The sequence below is a fragment of the Perca flavescens genome, chromosome 14 (assembly GCF_004354835.1).
Source record: "Perca flavescens isolate YP-PL-M2 chromosome 14, PFLA_1.0, whole genome shotgun sequence".
Lineage (NCBI taxonomy): Eukaryota > Metazoa > Chordata > Actinopteri > Perciformes > Percidae > Perca > Perca flavescens.
In genome coordinates this window covers 11,843,594-11,867,824 of record NC_041344.1, presented here as the reverse complement: position 1 = coordinate 11,867,824, position 24,231 = coordinate 11,843,594, and the positions used below count along the sequence as shown (strand labels likewise).

The 24,231-nt window shown below is 39.5% G+C and overlaps 1 long non-coding RNA gene across 1 annotated transcript in view; it reads right to left on the bottom strand.

The window, feature by feature from the left end:
* Window positions 1-1,643: 1,643 nt before the first annotated feature.
* LOC114567595 (uncharacterized) overlaps window positions 1,644-24,231 on the bottom strand; it is a 145,951-nt gene continuing 123,363 nt past the window's right edge. The window contains exons 2-5 of the long non-coding RNA XR_003694204.1: window positions 6,494-6,620; window positions 6,303-6,381; window positions 5,876-5,946; window positions 1,644-1,724 (exon numbers count right to left, since the gene is read on the bottom strand). This is a non-coding gene — a long non-coding RNA (uncharacterized LOC114567595). The remainder of the gene's footprint in view (window positions 1,725-5,875; window positions 5,947-6,302; window positions 6,382-6,493; window positions 6,621-24,231) is intronic.

The following is a 24,231-nucleotide window of genomic DNA, read 5'->3' as shown; positions in this document are numbered from 1 at the left end:
AAATCATTTCTTAAACTTGAGAGAAATTTTAGATACCTTTTCTGGCACTGTTAAATGCTTAATCTTTAACATTGTTGCTTGAAAAAGGAGAGAAGAAAAGAGGCATAAATTGACACCCAAGGTGCCAGGACAGTAATTAACAGAAAGAAAGCAGACGCCTGGAAGGCAAACAAAATCAAGGTTCATGCACTTACAGTGTGTTTCGGCTCAGAGCGTCTACTTTTGTAGGTAGCTCCAAGCAAACAAGATGTTTATTTACCTATTTTTCTAATTTCCTTTTTTTTCCTATTGTGAGGTAATTTACCATCGAACATTAGCTTGGAAGAGTTTTGCTTATATCATAATGATTACGATATCGTCTATTTATGTGTAACACTGGTGCCTTACGTTCTCTTAGCCAAAATGTTTCCAAATATTTCAACCGCTAAAAGTACAGCTGACACGTTAGAGAATGTTTTAACAAACTAACAATCATTCCCCAAACGCATACTGTAATAAACTTTTCCTTCAGAGAAAATATGTTTTCTGACGCCTACGCCTTTGATAACTGCTTCAGCAATCATTAAACTGAAAAAGTAACGGTGCTAAAAACCTTTTTGATTTACCTGAAGAATTTGGCAGCATTTGAAAAACACAACAAAATGGGGAAATATTTCTGGAGGGGTTCTAGGAGGATATGTATTGTGGAAAGACATATGTAATGTATCTATGGTGTCAGCATAAGCAGAATACATAATGTGGTTATTTGGCTGACAGTTTGTGGTCTATTTTGTTGTTATTTTGTTGTATTGAATATTAATGTATATTATTCCATCTTGTAATGGAAGAAACTGAATTGTGTAGGGAGGTGGTAATGGCGGGTGGGGAGGTCAGACGGGGAGGTGATGTGCCCATGTTGTGAGTTGTATGTTTTGTGTTTTGTTTGTTTGAAATAAATAAGAATAAAATGTTAATCATAAAAAAGAATTTTACTATAATCAGTTTCCAATATTCATTTGGGCAGCTCACCTAAAAATAGTAGCCTCTCTCTTTAAAAAATGACTCCCAATCCCTAATTATGTCATGGAGGAGCTCCCTGCCCACCACCACCACCAATACTTTCTAAACCTTTCAGAAAAAACACAAATTTTAAAAAGCAGATGCAAAGAAACAGAATACTAAAATTGCTATATAATTGTAGCAATTTTAGGATCAATTTGTTAGAGGTTTGTTTACGCTACATCTGAACAGAATGTGCTGCATTATCATATTGAATTTATTCAGTTTCTCAACAGACTAACGAGGGTGACAAACAACAGAAGCTTCATTAAATTCAAAGAGCTTCCCTCACAGTTGTTATAACACACCTCAGTATCTGCAGCCTAAATACATTTATATTTCTCGAAATAAATTTGCGACTGCATATTGTGTATTGTCACAAAACGTGTCTTATTCGTTCCTACACTTCGTTGAGATGTAATGAAAAGCAAAGCTCCTCTTAGCAAAGAAACGAACAACGCATTTTAAACAAAATCACTTTTAACAAGCAAGCTGTTAATTATATTTCCGCCCACTTCCCAGCTAAATTATACAGCAAACACAACTCCTGGTTAACAAGGGGAATAGTGTGGATAAAAAAATGTCACAATCACCGGATGCCAACTAACTTTAATCTCCCTTTAAATCTCCTGGAACACAGTCTGTGACAGTGTGCTGCCTGCCAGCTGTTACTGCCATGAATGTGACTGAAAAAAAAGGAAACGTGTCATGAAAAAGTGTTTCATGGAAACATGTACCGAATAGCCCTTAATCAAATGTTGGTCATAGCTGTGCTAGCATTCACCCTCCGCTCCTCTCCGCTGATGGCACCGTGGAAGCAGGTCATAGAGAAAACACTCACTGGCTTGATGAGGGCACAAATAGCAGGAGAGTGTGAGAGCTGGATGAGAAGGGGTTGCTGAAATGTACTATAAATAGACAGCTGTCACAGAATATACTGTCACCCCAATTTCAAAAAAGCAGAGCTGTCATTTTCACTAGTAAATGTAAGCATGTAAATGTATTGATTTATTCAGCAGGGCTGAGGTTGATAGGAGCCGAGGGAACAACAAAGAGAGGTTGGGCGGTGTTAAGGAAAGTGTTTTGGATCCTGGTAATGCATCCAAATGTGAGTCAGTTCTTTTAGCAATCACTAGGTTACACACATTTTTGCAAACTGGCTTGTGAAGAACACTAAAAATTGCATACACACAAACTCATATACACGTAACATGAACCAACAAACTTTTAAGGGCGGTTCATTATGACTGGGTTTTGTCTATATAGCTATCAGTTCTATCAGTTATGATAACATTATACTGTTAGTGTCGGAACACAGCATTATAGCTAAAGTAGGTCCAAAAGGCAACGAGCGGGAGGAGACAATCATACTGGTGGAAACAAGCTGCCAGTTTTGTCAAAATTAGCTACCACAGTACTTGAAGGTAAAAGCAAAAGTAAGCACACCTGTAATGTCGCTTATAAACCAGCAGCAATTACGACTCATAATTACATTTATTGTGCCGGCTACCTGTAGTGGAGCAAAGCAGGGAGTAAGATGACAAAGGATATGACTGCTTAATTACACATGAGGACACAGGTTGGGGTGGTGGACAGGTCGAACAAACACAGGACTTTCACCCAGGAGATCAGAATTCATGTTCCGTTTGGAAATAAAAGTAAACAGCTGAGGGTTTTTTAACTTCCGGAACAAATGGAACTACGTCACGTTCTGCGTTATGTGCGTAACAGGAAGTTAAGTAACGTAACAGATGATTTTAATCCAAACCACAATCTTTTTCTAAATGTGTCTAGGTAGCTTTGGTGCTAACCAAACTGCAACATTAATGACATGTTTAAAACTGCGACCGTTTAGATAGGACAGAAAACACTCCTTTAAAAAAAACTTGCAGTTATCACCTTCAGACTATTGTCTGATTGGGAAACAACCAGCTCTACCTGCTTAGCCACCCTATGATTTAATGGCCAGTGATTGGGATACCTGTGTTGGATCTGATACAGATTATGTATTACTGCCTGCTTATTTTCTGTCACAGTCTTTTACATTATTTAATTTTAGAAACGATGCTGATGGCTCAAGAGCTGAGATAAGGAGATATGAGGGTGGTAACATATACATATCAAAAGACAAACACACAGGTGAGGTTCTGTTCCCTTCTTCTCTTTTTTTCTGTCGCCTATCACCCTCAGCCCCTGGTGTATTAATCTGTGATTCTGCAGATGTGATTTTATGTGGTAAATAAATTATTCATGAGTGAGTTGGGATCACACACACACACACACACACACACACACACACACACACACACACACACACACACACAGTCGCAGTGGTCCTGCTGTGGCTGATCACTAGGTTGAATATCATTAGCAAGGTTTCACGTGTCACCAACACCATCATGGGTATTTAAAGGGGACTCCTCACCCTACACTCACCTATCCTCTCTGCCTTCATCAAGTGCTTCTCAACAGACTAAGGAGGAATATCAAAGATGCTTTGTTCTATTCAAGTTATGATTAATCACTGGGATAGTAGTTGAAAGCTTGGGAAAAACATAGTTAGTGTACCTTGAGTTAGGTCAAGACTAATTCAACATTTAAGCCATAATGGCAGAGATGTCCTAAAAGTGCTATTAGGCTTGTTCGAAATGAACTGCGCCTCACCTGTAAAGTAGACGAGAGCAGGCGGTAGCAGCCGGGGGCGGTAATAAAAATCCGCTCTCAAGTCGGACAGTTTCCAGCCATTTCCAGAAGCCTTCAGGATGAACAGGAAGTGACAGAAACACTGTGGTCCGATTCAGATTTAATAAAATGTTATCAGACCCATATAACAGCTCCTACACAGTCTCCAGTTGTTTTTATTATGACAGAGTAGCTGTCAGAATGCTCTACATGCGATCTGTTGCTGATTTACGCTGTAGATGATCTGTAATCTAATAGATTTAGTCTCTCTGACTTCTAAACATGACTTCAGCCGCACATGTGGTTTGTACAGAATAAGCCTTTAAATCAGACAAATGGCAGTTAAAATCCCTCCAATTCAAAATCAATAAAAAGTTTATATAAAACGTCATCATGTTGAGTCGATTCTGAACCAATCAGCTGTTAGATCAGCTGAGAGGCTGGCATTTCCCAGCATGCCCTGGGTCCGCCTGGGTCTTGCAGTCGGTGAAAAGCAACTGCGCTGCCTGCGTCTCAGAACTGCGGCCGCCTTGATCTCATGAGGTTATCGTTGCCCACGTGTGCATGACGTCAGAGCAAGTCGGACACAAATCTAACCGGTATGCATTGGGCGGCGATCGCCGGTGATCGATTCTGCGCACACCTGGCTCATCTGAAACAAGCCTAGTAGCTCACATGACAACAGATCCATCTCCATGATAACAAGGTGAACTCCATCCACTGATAAAGACAATATGGTAGAAAGCTGCAGAAAAATGCAAGTGAGTGGACCTTGAGTTGGGATTACTCTGTCAAACTATACTTGAATTGGTTTAATCTGTAGTATTTATGAGGCAAACGTCAAAAGTCTCTCCAATGTGACAATACATTTTGAAGGTAGCACAGCCCCATCCCTGCTACTGGCGCGATAACGCAACATTTACTGGTGCTGATAATGTTTAAAATCAGGAGTGTTTCTCTTTAATTGAAAAGGAGCTGTCAGGGAGTAAATATCTGCTTTTATGCTATTCATTACCTTGCACACAGACTGGTGCTTGACATAGCCTTTAACAATAGGAGCCAATCATGAATGATTTCCACTGGAGCTCTGTGGAGACTAAAGATCTCTCATTTTGTGTGTGTGTGTGTGTGTGTGTTCTCCATCCTCTCTCTCCCTCGGTGCCAGTAGGAAGCAGAAGGTAGAATTTATACATAATGTGTGTGTGTGTGTGTGTGTGTGTGTGTGTGTGTGTGTGTGTGTGTGTGTGTGTGTGTGTGTGTGTGTGTGTGTGTGTGTGCGGGCGTTTAAGGAAATTGTTATTGATGAGCCCATATCAAAGTGGGGGGTCTGGGTGTCCTCCCCAGGGAAGTTTGGAGCATCAACAACTTAATTTCCTGTATTCGGATACACTTTTATGAACCAATTTATGATGGAAATACCTTCATTTTGTGTAGAAGGAAAACAAATGACCATTTAAAATATATCAAAAATATAATGGAAAGTATGTTGTTGCGTGTCATTGGGCATTTTTAAGTGGGTATATGGAAAGCCTGGAGCTTTCTTAGTGGGTATACTCTTGTATACCTGCGTATCCCGTAGACTACACCACTAGTTTTACCCTTCCAGCATTCCAAGCTTCTATTTTATACACGTCTTTCCTCAAGTGAAATGTAAAATGGATGAGCCCCCTGTTTTGAGAAGCCATGTGGGGAGAGTAACTTCTGCCTTGTGGATGCGATAGTGAAATAAAAAGAATGAAATACTTCAGACCATCATTGAATTAATCCAGCTGTAGGCAGAGTGAAACACTAATCAGCTCTCCAGAAACCATCAGACAATGTAACTGGGCAGCCTCGATTTCTCATTAAAACCACGAGTCACAATGTCTATAAAAATCTTTTTAGGTGTGTGTGCTTGAATGTGTGCCTGTAGGCACGTTGGATGCCTGTGTGTTCTATTCAAGACTGTAGATCCATGTGAGACCAGGAAGGAAAAATAATTCAGGTGTTGGTATTCTAAATACAGTACTGAATCATACAACCCCCAAAGCAGGTTTTTCTGTTGTTAGTGTGTATTTGCACCAGGTTACAAGTCAAAACTTTATATGAGAGATGTCAGAAATATGATCAGCCCTCAGGATATTCTTGAAGTGAAAAGAAATGCATTGTTTCCTACCTTATTGGCATCGATTTCAACCTCCTCAACAAGTTACCACAGATGAAGTAACACCCACGTCTGACCTTTTGCTGCAAGAGCACATCAACACAACATCAACTATTTTTATTTTCCCTTTTTAAGACAATTTTCCCTTCATTAATTATCCAAAATAGCCTAAAGGCAGTACATTCCATTTTTCCATGTGATGTAAGATCATTAGCATAAATGAGCGCATCTGAAATACATGTTTTTTTTCTTTCTTTAAGTTACTGTACCTTGTGAACGCCCCAAAGTTCTACCGAGGGGCCGACAGCTTGAGAACCAGTATCTCAACTCAATCAATATTTAGTAATATGAATTTCCTTCTTTAGCATAGTCATTTATGGTGAATCTTTTGATGTCTACACGTTGAAACAGACAAAAAACAGGAGAAAATTATAGCCACCTGAAGTGATGACAACACATCATTTGAAAGTGTGTATGCATTTGCGTCTTTTGTTGCTGGAAGAAAATGGAGGAAATGACTGGAAGAATAAGAAAATAGAGAACAGGGGTAAGACAAACTGCCACATCCTTACATGCATGTTGTAATGAGCCAAAACCAAAATCCAGCAACCAATCAACAATCCTGCATACCTTCTATTTCGTGGAAAATCCGCCACCCCCTGCTGTCAGAGAGGCTGTCCAGTAAGTCGGGCCTCTGCAGGGTGCTCTGCGTGAAACTATGAATCCAGACGGGTTGTCTTTGGCTGGTCTCAAATGACTGAAAGAAAAGTGTTGTGAATAATGTAAGTTGTTTGGTTCACTGACTGATTGATTGATTAATTGTGTACAATGTAGGGCTAACGCGTTAATTGTGATGCGATTAAGGGCGGGGCATAACGCGTGAATCTTTTTAAATCGCATTAAACGAATGCCGCGATTTATTAATTTATTTTCACTTCACTCAGCTTCGCGACTTCCTCGTAACACATCCTGCTGCTGCAGGCTGCAGGCATGATGGAGAAAGACAGCAGCAACACAATTCTGAATGGCGCTTTTTATTTTCCAAAACTCCCGGACAGCTCAGTAGACAAGTCGAAAGCCATATGCACATTGTGTAAAGCCGAATTAAAATATCACTGAAGCACGCCAAGCTTGAGCTACCACCTACGAGCTATGCATAGTAGTTCAGTTAGCGTGACTCAGGCTGATGCTAGCGGGCTTAGGCAAAGCACTATTTTGGAGAGTGCTGCTTGCCGACCTGCAGATGAAACCAAATCCAAAACAATTACTACCGCTCTTGTAAAATGGGTGGCCTGTACTCCACGGAGAAAGCAGCCAAACTAGAACTGCTGCAAAGTGATGCAAAGGTGATCACTGGACGTCAGTAAGTAATCAAAATTATTTAGGAGTTACTGCACACTATATTTACTCTAGATTCAAATGTGTGACTAGATTCACACATTTTTCTTTTGTTTACAGTAAATAAATAAATAATAAACAAATACAAATCTTAAAGTCAAGTTCATAAAGTCACTTTCTTTGCATTCATTTGATTCCCAATCAAGATACACTGGTAAGAATTGCTTTCCATTGTTAATATGTACCTAAAAACAGTTCTGAAATGCAAAATAATAGAATTTTAATCATGTGATAAAACATGCGATTAATTGCGATTAACTATAGAAATTCAGCGATTAATTGTAACCTAGTACAATGTTGACGGACATTGTTATTGAACTGAGGCCTGGATGAGACAATAAGAAAATGGTTTATGATGTGAGTAGTTTCAGTGGCAGAAGGATGAGGTAGAGAAGAGAGACAGGAAGACAGACAGCTAGATAGAGGTCGTCAGTTCCACTGTGTCAGCTGTGTCTGTAATCTGTGTGTGTGTGTGTGTGTGTGTGTGTGTGTGTGTGTGTGTGTGTGTGTGTGTGTGTTTATTTCAAACTTGTAAAAAACTAAATACAGACATTGTGCGAATACAAGTACAAAGCATATGGTTTGGAGGGATTCACTAACCACCAACAGCTAGCTTAAAGGACAATTCCAACGCAAAACGAACCTAGGGGTTAATAACAGATGTGTACCCACTCTGTCATTCTCTGGAACATGTTTTCATGCTAATCGAATGTGTTTGTAGCTTGGAACATGCTAGCGCGGACCGCTGATTAGCTTACAACACTTGTATATAGGGCACAGGGACACTCAAATTAAATCGCTATTTAATACCACTAAAAAGTCTCAAAATATCACCACACCTTTACGTTAGCATAATGAGGGTCCCTAAATGTTAAGCATTGAGAATGTTGTAAGTGTACAGATAGTTTATTGAAAAGATAGATTATAAAGACAGTCGCATTCATGTTTACATGCAGGCGTACAGACACTCCTGCAGTTTGTTATCTGCATGAATAAAAAAATTTATTGGTTTATGTTAGGCAGATTATAAAACGTTTTTTTCTCAAACATGTCATGTCCTTTTGTCGACGATCTCGTTGATGATAAAGCTGTATTACTTCACAGAGAGTTTACGTCGGGAGATGATATTGAGTCCCAACTAGATGTATTGTCATTTCCACATAACCGATTTGAGAGGTATTTTTTATCACAGTCCATTAGATATGTAGATACCTTAACCGTCCTCATATCACTAACATCAACCATCGTGGACAGGCTTTAACATCCAAGCAGATTCTTTGTTTCGCATTATGTTTTTTGCAAACGGCAGTTTTCTTTATAACAGTGTAGCGGATCATACTGTAATAGTAAAGCCACTGTATGCAGAGCCGTCCGAAAAGTGTGACTCGCTCTGAAACGTTTTTGTAGTGTTCCCTGGACACAAACCAGTGAGAGACTTTAAAAAGAAATACACGATTATACATTATAGTTCTGTTAATGATATGGTTCTGCAGTCTCAGAATGGGATTAGTAGTTGCTTACTTTTTCGCCCGCAGGATTGCACCTAAATGAAATTATAGGTGTAATACAATTCCAGTTTTCACCAGTAATATAAGTTAACTGTGGTTTAATATGAAATTAATACACTGTTAATCCGTACGCATTGACTCGAGCAGCAATTTTCTCCCACACCAATTCTCTCTCTTTTGCAGCAGCAGCCGCTGTCTTGCTTTTTTTAACATGTTCAAACTCGCTGTCTGTGCGCTTGAGTATTTCCGCCGACCGGTTTGTTTGTGGTTGTTTCCATGGTGAATCGTAGTATCATGGCTCCATTCATACTGCCTTTTTATTGTGGTGGTGCACGCGCGTGAACATACTCCCGAGTTGAATGAACCAATTCATATCAGCTGTTCTGAAACTGAAAACTCTGAGTTTCCCATCTCAGGGTAAATCAACTCAGAGATCAGGGTTAGACTCAGAGTTTGTTAAACCTCCTTCCTGAAACGGACCCCTGGAAGTGCATTTTGTTTTTCAGTAGAGGTTAACCGCCAAACCAGTCTTTCTACTAAAACCCAAAAAGATGAAAGTGATGATTCATTCAAACATTCATCCAGCTCACGTTAAAACAGCAAACTAGCCTAGAAACTGTGATGTTATTTCTAATTATACAAATTATAATCCCCAACTGTAATCTGTTACTAAGTAATCTGTTACTGCCCAATAGTATTTACCGTGTACCAGACAAGTTGTTTCAGGAAAGAACACATATAGTACATAATTATGTTGTCTGTTACATTCATCCAAGTATAACATGGTCCACAGACTTTGATCTGTCTTATTCTCAGTGCAAAACAAAATTTACTAGAGCTATAGTATAGTGCTACTGTATATAGTTTACCTTGAACGGCAGCTGAATTTTCGCACTATCATGAGATTACGCGAGAATCACCGGATCACATATCACACAAAAATCCATCTTGTCAGGCTTAAGTAATGCATTTGTATCTGAAGTACCAGCTGACCGTACCAGTCAGCGCCCGGTGAGGAGCTACTGGCAGCTATGGCCGTGGTCAAACGACAAACTCTGTGCAACCAGTAACATAGCTCAAACACAGCGTTCGTGGTTCGACTGGTCATGAATGTTTTCCAAGATGGTGCCTGCATCTATACATGAACGATACAGTCTTTATAAACTATGTTTTTAATGAACTGTACACTTACAAAGTTCTCAATGCTTCGGTTTACATGTAGGGACCCTCATTATGCTGCCGTTGAAGTGTGGTGCTATTTTGAGCCTTGTTAGTGGTGTAGAAATAGCGATTTACCCTGTGCCCCGAAAGGTAGCTTTAGCAGCTAGTCACCGGTTTGCGCTAGCTTGTTTCAAGCTACAGACACATTCGATTAGCATGAAAACAGATCCCAGAGAATGGTCGACTTGGTACACTTTATTAACCCCTAAGTTCATTTTGCGCCGGAATTGTCCTTTAAGGTGTGTGTAAAGGCCATAACGGTTTGTTCAAAGCAAGAGTGGAGGCATGATAGACAGATGGTTCATCCAGTCACCTGCCAGGTGTTTTTTGAAAGCGGCAGCCCTCTTCCAATCAGTTTCTAATGACGGCTTCTCAGATGGTTCTGTATAACAAACCATCCGGTGCGTCAGGTTAGCATATAGTGCCAGTGTAATAAAATAAAACTTTCGGCACAGACTCTACCACTGTGACACATGAATGCAGGCTCAAACCTAATTAAATCAACCTTATCAGTTACAATGAGATTAGATATTAAAGGAAGAGAACTGCAGCGCACATAGTCACAATCACAATTAGTGATACTGCAGTCAGAACAGAGGGATCAAGATAAGACCCATGATGATTAGGTTGACAACAGGGAGATATAATGGATTTTTAGAGTTTTGACATCAACCTGAGGACACGCAAACCCAATTACAAAGATAATGACACATTAACTCTCGGAGGAAAGCGATGTTTTATCGCCCTGTCAAGCAGATGCAATATGATATATACTGTATGTGACTGTAATCCAGTGCATTCTTATTTTGTGCATGTGAAGCACTGCAACAAGATTACATCCTATATATTTAATTATATTTCAAATAAAGACAGGTGTTATTTAAAGTATGCTGTTAAGAGGACAGCATGTACAGTACGTGCGCTATAACTTTTAACATGAGCTTTTACTTCTTAAATGTGATATTTCCTCTTTTTTTTTGTCCTATTTTTATCTTTTCATGCCACCTGCAGTTGATTTTAGTTAAACACTCTGTTGCTAGTAGCAACCATTACTGGCACATTTCTATGGCAGTTTAATGACATTGTTAAATCCAGCCTCTGTGACCAAGCAAATATAAACATGCAACTTTTATCTTACCCACAACTGTCTTTGTTCCAGTATTATCGGCATCTTCTTTTTATTACAGCTATTTTGTGATTGATGATTTGTGGGTTGTTTAGTTTTTCTGTGATGAATTAAAATATGTTTTTTTGCGGTGCATATTATGATTCTTGCTGACATGGGAAGGGTAATATAATTTATAGATTTCCAACAGTACACATATTGTGTGTAATGCCATCTTTATCTTCTACTCAGCATTAGCTTGTGTGTCAGATTTTCAAAGCTGAATTCTCTGGCCGCTCCCTAAACGGGGCGTACTAGGCAAGAATTTGAGATGGATTCCCCCTCTTTATAGATTTATTCAGTAGTTTACTGCTAAACACAACACATGACTCCACAGATAAGGTCCCACATTATTCATTTTCAGGTTCACACTTATTACATATGAATTTGGGGTTTCTACTAAAACATGCTTTATGTTGAAAAAAAAAAAATTCTCATACTTTATGTCTGAATATACCGTTTTTCACCCTTTGTCTGAAACGCTCCATTTTAGCGACTGTCTCTTTAAGCTAAAGCTGGAATTTAGCATCTCAACATGCTTTATAATCAAGAAAGACATGGACATCTCACTTTTTACAATGATGGGACCTTTAAGCAAAATACGTCTTAAACGTTTGTTTTTTTTGGGGGGGGGGGAGGCTTTTCCCTTTATTTGATAGTGACAGTGGATAGACGGGAAAGGTGGAAGAGAGAGATAGGGGATGACACGCAGCAAAGGGCCACAGGGCGGACTCAAACCCAGGCAGCTGCAAAGGACTCAGCCTACATGGGGTGCACTCTCTTACTGAGTGAGCTAGAGGGCGCCCCCGTTGACTTTATTTTTGTCGAGGTTATAACCTAGCTTAGAAAAAAGCAGCGCTGTTGAGGCATTTTCAAAAACAACCAAGATGGCTCTGATTGGTTTTAGCTCCATCCAAACGGGTCCAAAGCCATTTTGGTTGACGGTCGATACCTCATTGAAATTGAAAATTAATTGAGAGGTTCCAGAATACCTCGCATTTGGGATTTGGTCAGAAAATATCAGGCTACATCTACAACACAGGTATCCTCACAGAAAGGGCGTACATGCGTTTTTAGTGACTGTTAAAGCTCCACCAGACTCTAGTACAGACACCAGTCTTTCCAGTGGAGAAATGGAAAGTCTGACAGTAGCTTCTCGTGGCTGGTTAGCTCTTGCTTTAAGCTCTTTGTTGCTGTCCATGCTACTATGAGCTCTTTTTACTTTTACTTTCCTTTTTGAGGTTTACTTTATTAATTCTGGTGTTGTACTTATACTATATGGGATATAAATGTTGTTCTTTCAAAGGGTGATACTTTGTATCTTTCTTGCATGAGGGACATTGACTAATTTGACAGCTAGTCTTTTTTTGTGAATCCAGTTGTCTCGTTACTCTCATAATTCTTTTTTACAACACCTTTGGCCTACCCACAGTATTGTCTATGGAATCTAGGGCTGTCCTCGACTAAAGAAATTCTTAGTCGACTAACAATTATACAATTTTGTCGACTAATCGATTAGTTGATTTAATTGACCGAGCTGTGCGCTTTGAGAGGTGGTTAAGACTAGAAAAGCACAATATAAGTTATATATAAATAGTTAATTAACCATCTGTAAAACTGAGTTTCTTCACAATTAATCCTGCAAAAGCACCACTTTAAATCTTGTGTTTATCATAAATGTGCTCATAAGTTTCTTGGAAATGAGTAATTAAGCATGAATAAGCATAAAAAAATGACTAATTGACTAAAGAAATCTTAGTCGACTAAGACCAAAACGACCAATTAGTTGACTAATCGACTAAGAGGTGGCAGCCCTAATGGAATCAAAACTTAGCAGTACTTTTCCAAATTTCTACTGCTGTAGTGGTGAAGTTACACCTGTGTATTTAACGTACATTCAAAGAATATTTAAGGTGATGCAAAAAAGTTTATCCAGTTAAAGGTAGGTTTGGTAACATTTTCCAATATACACTTTTAAATCTATTTTTGAAATGGTCTTTAGCTGATAGCTAAAAAAAAAAAAAAAAAAAAAAAAAAAAAAAAACTTAGGAGCTGTGAAAGAGGAGTGAAAAAGATCCATCATCTGTAGCTGCTGTAATCCTGTAAAAACGTTGACCAATCAGTTTAAGAACCAATAAAATGCCTCATTGTCCCGCTGCGCGTACTCTACCCCTCGGTGTACAAGCCCGATCTTAGTGCATGCCGTGTCGCTGCTAGAATTTCTTCAAGTCTGCTGAAGAATGGAGGAAAAACTCAGCACAAGTTGCCAATGCCACACTCACTTGCAACCGCCCGACCTTTTGAAAAGGTCAAGAAAAGAGACTGACGCGGAAAAAGCGGCAACTAAAAAAGGCTGCAGATAATGAGAGGACAAACTGGAGTAAACCTTGCCATAGCTTTTCAGCAATAGCGACTGCTGAGGGAGCTGCAAGGCATGGAAAGTGAAGCAGTGGTTGCCTTCTTTCTACCTGGACAAGAACGTTATGTTTTTGTTTTGTTTGGTTTATTTGGGAGGGGGGATGATTTGTTGTTTTCAGGAAATGTCATATTAGCCCAATGCTAACTTTAGCTTCACTGTCAATCTAGACTAACGTAACTTACACAAGCTAACGTATGTGTCACGTCTAGTCCCTGTGTCAAGTTTCTTTGTTTAGTTGGTTTCATGTTTCTGTTGATGATGTCATTTGTCTTTCGTCATCGGTCCTTGTGGTTCTATTCCTGTGATTTAGCTGTTTCTCCGTGTTCCTGGATTTCTCTATTTTTTGTGCTCCTGGATTTGTACTCGTTCTTTCCGTGTTCCTGGATTTGCTCACCTGCTCTGTGTTCCTGTGTTTTTTGGATTTGCTCACCTGCTCCGCTTACATTTGTAAGTCTCTTTGTGTTCTTATTAAACTATTATTATTTCTACTGCTGCCTCTCCTCGCATCTCTGCATTAGGGTCCTAGCCTACAACCCTGACAGTATCCAACAACAACAGACACAGAAAGCACAGGGACTAAGTACACAGGGTAATGAGGGACAGGTGACACTAGGGCTTGGGAACAGGTGAAACACATCAGACAATCACAAGGGCGGGAAAACCAAAAGACAGGAAGTAAAACCAGACAAGACTAGGGAGAAAAGACAGACTTCAAAATAAAACAGGAAATGGGAAAACCAACAGAAACATGAAACCAACTAAACAAAGAAACTTGACAAAGGGACTAGACGTGACAGTATGTTTACATATTTTTATCTAACAAAATGCCAATTTGTGTAACCCTATATGGTCATTTACATGTTGGCTTTTCACAAATGTGCTGATGCAGGGTCTGGGTTTTTGTTTTGTGTTATTATTTTGTAGTTATGACGAGGATAATTCGACATTGACACCGTGGAAACACGGACTGATGAGACCACCTCTCCCTGCCGTGTCAAGTATTGTTTCAAAGTCTCTCTCCGACCCATAACTAGGGTTAGGACTATACTGTAGCTTGGTTCAGAAGTGAACGTGGATTACAATTACTGTTCTCTTTGATGGTCAACATATACACATAGGTTATCAATGACTACATTTACATGCACATCATATTCTGGTTTTTGCCCTTATTCTGAAAAAGACGATATTCTGACTAAGCTGTTTACATGGCTAATTAAAGTGAATATTCCACTGATATTCCCGTTTACATGTAGCCGTGCAAAATAAGATTTTTTTTTTTCAAAGTTTACCGGCGGTGATGGACTTGTTGGACCGTGCGAACACAGCGTCCCTCTTTCATTCCTTCAACCAGCTTCTTGAAAAGGTCGGCGTAGCGATGTGTGCGCATATCCAAAAAGCTGTTGATATCCAAGTCTTTGATAATGTTTAAAAGTAGCTGTGTTTCTCCTTTTTATCGGGTCTGCAGCCTTTGCAGCAAACTGTTGACTGGTTGGTTTGTGTACAGCAACCATAGCAACGCACAGAGCTGACCATAAGCCGTAAACAGGCAAGAGCCGTAAACCGCGGTAAAAACCCAGATTGAGACGCATATTCCGAATGTGCCACATGTCCAAAACCCAAATAATACCGGAATATCCTACATGTCTTAATCGAAAAATGCTACATTCGGAAAAAGACCTTATTCAGAATTTCGGATTTATGGTGTTTACATGACTTCACACAATTTTTTATTTACACGTATCACATTTGCAATTTTATCATATTCGGGTAATAGTGGAATATTGGTGTGCATGTAACAGCTGATAATACTGCCACATCCAGACCCGGACCTGTTTGCTAACACTGGAGCTTTTGATTACTATATGATTATTTTTTATTGTTTATATTATATAATTTTATATATTATATATATTATTTAAAATAAACAAGTTTTACACCACATTGGTTGTAATTATTTTGTGCAGCATGAATGGAGATATGTCTTCATAGTTGTTTATCATTAATGGAAAGGGATTTATCCTTTATTTGAACAAAATATAAAAAGAACTAAGGATACTTTGTACTGTTAATTCCTCCTGGGAATAAATAAAAAAGGAAAACTATTTCAATTGTGTAGTTGTATGTAAAATGAAGGCGTTTTAAGGAAATTGCAGTCCTTTTTCCACTCTGCTCTGAAATAGAGTGTCTTGCTTTGAAGGGGTGCTCGAGCACATTTGTGTGTTGGGGGGAGCGCCGAGGGCAGGGGGAGGGGTTAGACGGAACCAAGAGGAGATGATACCTTCAAATCTAGCTAGCTTCTCAACTTTACCAACCCTGCCTTTAAGATTGGGAACAAAACTGCCTGTTTTTGCATCTTGGAGCTCCATAGATTTGATGATACAGATGTTGTTTCTCTGATTTCTCTCCCTCCCAGTCTGAGGATTCTGCTTTTTCCTACTGCCCAGTGTTATCCCCAGTCTTATATCTCTAGTCTTTTCATATCTAAAGGGATGTGCTATTTCATTGTATGGGGCGGATACAAACCTGAAAACCCTTGTCAAAAGGTCCAGAAGTACTGTGGTTATTACTACTGCTGAGGTGATTTTGTCCTGAAGTAACCCTTTAGTTTACATAAGGAGAAGTTATTGCTGTGGTAACAATCTATTAATGTACTGACAACTGTGTTTAGCTAAGGTCAGGAGTGAATCAGGCAAAGAGCTTTCGAGCATTCGACTTTATCTTCATAGAACTGTGAAATGATTTAAATAGTAATTGTCTGACCACATACTTGTTCCCCAGGCTGTTGCTATAGATAAGAATATGTTCTTAGTCAACTTGCTGTGTTATGTAAAGGTTAAAAAAAAAAAATAATAAACTTACTGAAGCGCAGTTTTCTCTGAGTCTGACATGGTTGTGGAGGAGTTCTTTGTCCTGATAATTTTGATCATAATGCTCGTTTTAGCACCCGGGGTGTGACTGACAATATATACAGCAATAAACTAAGTTTCCGAGAGTGCCAGCAGGGTTTGATAGCAATTTATTGAATCAGAAACCAGTATTGTAGCCACTTATTGAATCCCTTGTTGAATCTAATAAGATTTAGCCCCAACATTTGCAAGTAATTAAAGTTATAGATAACTAAAACTCAAATATCTGATATTTTCTTGTGTTGGCTGAGAATGCAGAAGCACTGCAGTATTTAGTAGCAGCTTAATTAATGTTCAAGACTAGCTACAACCCGAAAATGAGATGAGCCGTATTATCAGTTAAGCCAGGGGGTCAGTGGGAGGACAGTACAGATCAAGAATAAAAAACTCTAATGATAAGTAGAGATGAAAAGATGTCCAGGTAATATGCTGTCCACAGGATGAGTAATTAGCAGCATTTGTTTTTGTACACTGTCTAATAAGGCATAACATACTTTTAATAAGAAACCTTAAAATGGAAATCCTGGTTGTATTAAGGGTTGTACGTTTTTTTAAAGTTACATTTGGAAATGCTGTGATAGGGACATTGCATGCCTGATAGGTTGCCACACTGCAGAGTTTAGCGTTCATAGTTTGGAAACCAATGATGTATAAATGCCAAAGGATGTTGTTAGCTCTTGATAGCACCGGTGGCACCTATAACTCGGGCACCCAAAGGAGCTTCAAAACACCCTAAAATGAAACAGAATACTATCTCTGTGGACAACTGTCATCTATATTTCAGACTGGAGTTTAATGACTATATTAAAAGCCCTATTAATCTTTGGTAATGATACTGCGTGGTTATTACCTTGGTGCACTCTGTGTGGATGGTGGTTTTGTGTCAGGAGATAGATCAAACAAATCATTTTTATGGTCAGCAGCCACATTGAAGTGGAGCATTTGTTAACATTTGGAAATTACACTTAATTAATAGAGACAGTACGGTGGGTTAAATGACAGCTACTTGACCAGATATGAGCCTCTCACCTCATACATACCGTGTTTTGCTATTTTCTTGGAACATCCTGGAACCAGCAAGGTAAATATTTTCCTTTATCAACAAGGGACATTTATTTTCCTTCTTGTTCAGCCATTTTTTCCAATCAACTGTTCTGTCCATTCAAACCCTTTCATCCATTTTCCCATTTATTCATCTTTTCTCCCCCCCGCCCCGAGACCTGTTCACGGTCTTTGCTGTTGTTACACCACAAGTTGTTGGGAGCTATAACTCTCATGTGAAGAGAAGTTGGATTCCCTTTGCAAGTTACCTGTGCTGAAGTGTCTGCAAGTCAAATAAAGGGCATCTCATTATTGGAATTGATATTCGGAGATATTGTCAACTGGATTTGGCTCTACCCACAATGTGAAAATATATTGAAATCAGCCAGACTGTTGCTCACTTAAAGGCTCCACGTCACAGAGATGCCCTTCGGAGGAGAAGTAAGAAAACAGAAGAGATGAAAGTTAAGGAAAGTTAAGGAAACGACAGAGGGCAAGAGTTTAAGACAAAGGAAGAGGGATGTGGCTGCTAAAGATGACAAGGGATGGAGGGATAAAAAACTGAAGGACAAAGAGAACAGAGGAACGAGGACGTGAAAGGCTCAGGCTTTCATGTGTTCTGTAATTGAGCTTGAAATCGCCCTATATTCTAACTTAACAGCAAACTTTTATTCCCCTCCTCATTTCCTTTATCTCTTTCTCTCTCATCTCTCCCTAACGCCCTGCCTTCCTCTCTTGTTTCCTTGTGCACATGAAAGCAACAGCCTGTCTGGTCCCAGGTTATGAATATTAAAGTCCTGCTTCTCTACTTTTGTTTATGCCAGGCCTTTTGAGGGCATGTCCACTCGTTTGTATTTCTTACTCTTCCTTTTCCTCCACCTCTGTCCTCCACCTTGCACCCTCAACCCGGCTAATCTATGATTATTAACAACCTCACATTGTTTCTTATATGGTCCTTAACTCGTGGCTAACGTAGCACACTTTTCCTCAATACTGATCCCTCCCCATGGCAGCATGTGTTATTGGGTAATATTAAAACTTCTTTTCTTTACACCCTATAGGCGCAGATGTCTTTATGTCTGCCTTTGTGATTATGTGCTTTGCATGCCTGCTAGGCAGTGTCAGAGAGTAATTTTGGTGTGGGAGCAGAGGCCCCAGGTGTGGGGAAGATATTGGAAAAGGCTCTTATTGAGCCAGTTCCAATTAGACACACTTTAGGAGACTGCATTTTGTCGTGACCATTCCATCAGCACCATTTTTGGGGGCCTGTAATCTCTTTGGGATTTAAGATAAGATAGTTCCTGTAAAAAAGCCTCCAGTTTTTTTTTGCATATCAGTCATAAAAACAATAGGGGTGTGCTTTTTTAATAATTTTACGACAAGTAGATATTTCTCATGGCAGTCAAGTTACCTGCTCATACCGATTCTGATGTTTCCATCCTGCATTTTAAAGTAATTAGTAGCTTGACACATCGTGTGTATGTGTGTGTGTGTGTGTGTGTGTGTGTGTGTGTGTGTGTGTGTGTGTGTGTGTGTGTGTGTGTGTGTATTGATGTTGTGTACCAAAAAGCCAGTTGGTAAATTGCAACTGGAATGTGCTGGGGCCTCTGAAATTCCCATTTCATTCTGGGCACTCTCCCGCAACCTATTTCCATGGAAATTAAAGCATAATGCCAGACATCACAGCTTTTTCCAATTCGGACACACACAGACACACACGCATGCTCAAAAGAAACACTGGAGCATTTGCAAATTTACAGAGCAAAACTCGGGGGAATAAAAACCAGATACATCTTAAATGTATAAATGTGGAGGGAAGATAAGAGGATCAGAGCCTTTCTGGCTCACTGATCAGAGCTCTCACCATGTTGTACAACTGCACAATTATGGACTTAATTCAGCTGAAACACAGCAGGACTGGGGAAATTAATCTAAATTTGGTCAGTTATGATAAGGGTTTTTAATATTCTCTAAATCTGCTGTAATCAGATAAACTGGTGAATAAGTCAGTAGCGTAAAAAAATTGGAATTAGGGGCTTTTAATATTTGACAGACATGACTGGCGACCTGTCCAGGGTGTACCCCATCTCTCCCCCAATGCCAGCTGAGATTCTCCAGCCTGGCCGCGACACTCGCGACACTCAAGGAAAAGCCTTTTGGTAAAAAAGACACAAAAATCAACATTTCAGCTAATTAAAGGTTTTACTGTTTTGTCGACTTATTGAACAATCATGTTTTATCTCTACAGTATTTGTCTAAGAGAGAATGTTATAGTCCCTTTGTGTTTATCGATCGCTCGTCTGCTCATGCGATATGTCTTTATTGAAGCGTTGGCAGACGATCCATGTTCTCCTGGAAACACACAGCTATGTAGCTCTGCTCTATAAGGCAGCATGTACTGTACATCCATCCATTCACAAGCACAAATGTGAGAACACATGTTGGGGTTTTCCTTAAGTTTGTGGAAGACTTAGGTGCACTTATTTGATGGGGGGAGTTAGGGGTCCTTCCTCTAGAAAAACGCAATTTCACATCATTTTGGACCATTATTATTACATATCTGTGTCTAAAACATTGGAAAAACTAGAGCAGATAATAAATAAATAACAGATTAAAGACAAAAGTTGCTAAAGAAGTCCACTGGGGACCAACTACAATCATTAGATCTGACAAAAGTCATTTAGTTAGATTTGATGCTACAATCAGTGAGTTAAGATGGTGCCAGAACCGTCTTGGGTGCTGCGCCTGGGCCTTTAACCGTGGGGAAAACGCTGCATGTACGCCCACACACATAAAAGTGCAAGCAGTCCAAGCATATAAGCACCACTAGGAACAAACAACATAAGCTACTTTACCTTTTCATTTCTTTTTCTTTTTGTATTTATATAGCACATTCTAAGCAATTTTGCAACAATCAGCAAAGCAAATCAGAGAGTGTTTCAGCTGGATGTGTGGATATACTGTAATGTGAACATTATGTAATGAGAATATAAAGAGGGTATAACAAGATTACAAATTAAAAGGAGAATTCTGTAATTGTGGCACATTATGGCACGTCATAGCTGCCTCTCAAATAAGAATGCATTCATGCTGGTAGAGTGAATCAATTTGTCTCCTCTGTTAACAAACAACATGCGATGCCATGCTTTTCGGTTATGGATCAATGCCACATACTACAGCATTTACAGCTTGATGGTCTAAGGTTTGCCCCAGCTCTGTCTTAATCACTTCTATGTCTTTATTTGTAAAAAAAAATTAATTTTTTTGTCAATATCAGTATTGCCTCCAAATGTGTAAACATGTACACACAAGTTTGATTCCAATCCCTTTTAAAAGTTTAAATGTCTGTAAAGCGCTTCGAAACTGCCTAGTGTATGAATTGTGCTGTATAAAAGTTTGCCTCACCAGATGGGCCTTTATAAAAACACACAAAACTACAAGAAAATACCTTAAAACACAACAAAACACAAACAATGATATCATAAAATCCCCATGCATTTCCATCAGCCTTAATTGCATCTTCTCCTTATCAACACTTACGACCAAAATCAAACTACAACAAATGCATGAGAATGGAAACGCACTGTACCTCTTCATACATCCATGTTCATACAAAGAACTTCTCAAGTACCTCTTAAGCTTTCTGTGGCCTGTAAGAGGCTGTGGCATGTGGTCAAGAGGAGAAGATACATAGGGTATGGGCCCCACACACACACCATCTATAGCTATATTGCTCCAATACAAACAGGATTACTCCCCACACACACACACACACACACACACACACACACACACACACACACACACACACACACACACACACACACACACAAACACGTGTGTGTGCGCAGCAGTAGTGAGTCCAAGGGAGATAGCAGTGTGGTGTAACTAAACACAATGATTACCCTGCCAACACAGCCTCTGGATCCTTTCCCATTATTGGCTTTAGATGAAATCAAGGTCGATTGATCACTCGGCCTGAGACTCTGCTACTGCTCAACTGTGTGTGTGGAAATAATTGTGTTGAGTGTGGTGTGTATTACAGGTAGCACTGTGCTTGTTTTGAAGAACTTGAGCACATGTTTTGGGTGTGTCTGTGTTTGTATTTTGTTGTCTGTCTGTGAGTATGTTTCTGAAGATGGATGGTTCACATGCTTGATAAGCCCATTTATGCATGTTTACGGTTATGTTAATGTATGTGTACAGAAATGAAGCCAATTCCTCCCTGAGCGGTTCCTAGAGGTCTGAGTAGGAGGTATGAAGTAAACCCACACACACACACACACACACACACACACACACACACACACACACACACACTTATCTGCCACACTTAGGCCATAGGATGAAAAGAATTTTTAAACACAAAGCTATCTGAAGAACCCTCATACATATTTCATCCTGCAGAGCTCATCCTGCTATCATAAAGCAGATTAATTGGACATTTACTCAGGCATCAATCGATTTAGAAAATATATAAGTATTACGTTCTCTCTTCCCACCCACGCTCACTCAGGTTTTCTACTGGCTTATGTTTTATCATCCTGTTTGCTCTCCCTGGGGTTTATTGAAGCAATGGCCTAGAGTGGCTATTATGACTGTGTCCGACTCCTAGTTGATCTTGTCAGCCAAAGGAAGTGCTGTGTGCGTTGGCGTGCACAGTGTTTGTCTGCTGATGATTTGGTCCATCACATTCAGCCAAACAGCAGTCCCTTCTGCACTTACACCAGTTGAGTCCTAACAACTTGTCGTGACCCTACGTTGTTTTTGTCAGTGAATCAGGCCACAGCCAATCCCAGCTGTGTGTCGACACCTGTGGCTTTACGAAGCAACACATTCTCACTCCAATCGCGTCAAAAAGCGACGCTTGGTCAACTGCCTTTGCCGTTTGTTATTGACCGTGTTGCCAGCCACCACCCCAACTAACCTCCCTACACAATTTTTTGGTCATTCATACTACTCGCTACCGTTGTCACTCTTAATATTACGTCATCTTACAGCGCCGCGGTCGAGCTGCTGTTATGCCCGGTGCGTCCCATACAAACACTAAAGGGTGATATTTGCGTCGGTATCTGACACTGAGAGCCACTGACAGAAAGAGAGGTAGGCCGTCAACACCTGTTCCCAAACTTCTAAATTTGCAAACCTGTTGCAGCATTACAGTTTTTCTCAATCGCTTTGGCACAATCGTCGAATGACTATTAAACTTCGTCAAACTATAAAAATATTTATATGAACATTAGGTCACTTGTTCACATGACTATAGTCATTTGTCATTGCTTGGGAAACAATACAATTTCCTCACAACAGACAGGTGACGGCAGATTGTTGTAAGGGGTGACTGCGTCATGCAAAAAGTTTTTCCCTCGTTGCATTGCAAGGGAGGATATCAGGTGTGATGTCGATAAAATTTTGTCGCCAGACAGAGAGGAGATTGGATGACCCTTGAGGTTGATACATTTGCAGCATATTTTTTTTTTTTTTTTTTTTTTTGCACATCTTGCACAACAGTTCCTGATTATTTTGCTATTTTTCTGTACAAGCTTCCTTTGTGTATTCTTGGTTGGCTGGTGTGTACATACATTGAGCAAGTACATCAATTTTGATATTAATACTATTCAGCTGCCTGAATATACAATGTTAGTAATTGGACAATATTACAGGGTGGGTAACTATCACACTTTTAGAGTACAGTGTCATTTGACAAGATGTCTTTTCATTTTGACTGCAATGATAAAGGAACCTTTTGTTTTGATGGCATTGATTTATTCATTGTTGGATTTATTTACATTTGAAACAGGAGTTATTTATTTTGACTGAGTAATCACCTTTTGCAGGTCACATAGTGATGTGCTCAATGTACCATGAGGTGTGAGGATTGTACTCTGAGTTTAGACAATTGTAAGTTTGTTTCAGTAAATGTGCCAAAGTGATTGAGAAAAACTGTAATATATCATTAAAAGGCATAGGAGCAGATATTTTAAACTTTTTTTTAACTCCTCATTTTATGTTATGCAAACCTAAAATGTGTTGGGTTTACTGCTGCAAGAAGATTTACCATACTTAATAGTAAGAACAGTATTCTTAAATAAACCCAGCTCAGAAAAGTGAAGAGGAAAATAAGTAAGTCCATCTAAAATAAGAAAGTTTGTTTTGCCAGTGCAAATGGTATTTTAAAATGATTTTTTTGTATTACTGTTTCATAAAAGATAAGAATGATGTTTTTCTACATTTTCTTTTTGTCAATAAATCCTATGAAAAGACCAAAACCAACAACATATTGATCCTACTAAAAGTACTGCTTGTGTAGTCAAAGTGTCATGTGTTTTTAAGCAAAATTTACCACAAAACAATGCCGTTTACTGTTCAACATCTGTTTGTTTTTTTGGTAAGTTGAAATATTTGTAACTATAAGGGCCTAAGTCAGGCTTAGATCCATGTGCCGTCAGGAACATGCAACAGGGTCCTTTCCTTTGGGGACTGTTGAAACTAAATTGGTTCCTAGTGGGCATACAGTCTTTCCCTTCCATTGGAGTGTGTTGTACCCAGAAGAGGGTGTAAGTGATGCTTTAAGTTGCTCCCCCCAGTCTGAATCTGTCAGACGGAGTGAGCAGGAGTAGACTAGAGTCTCTGTTCAGTGGGTGCTCAGGGAGGGAGGAAAGGTTTTATGCTGGAGGCTAAAACTGTGAACTCACAGTCTGATGCTGTGT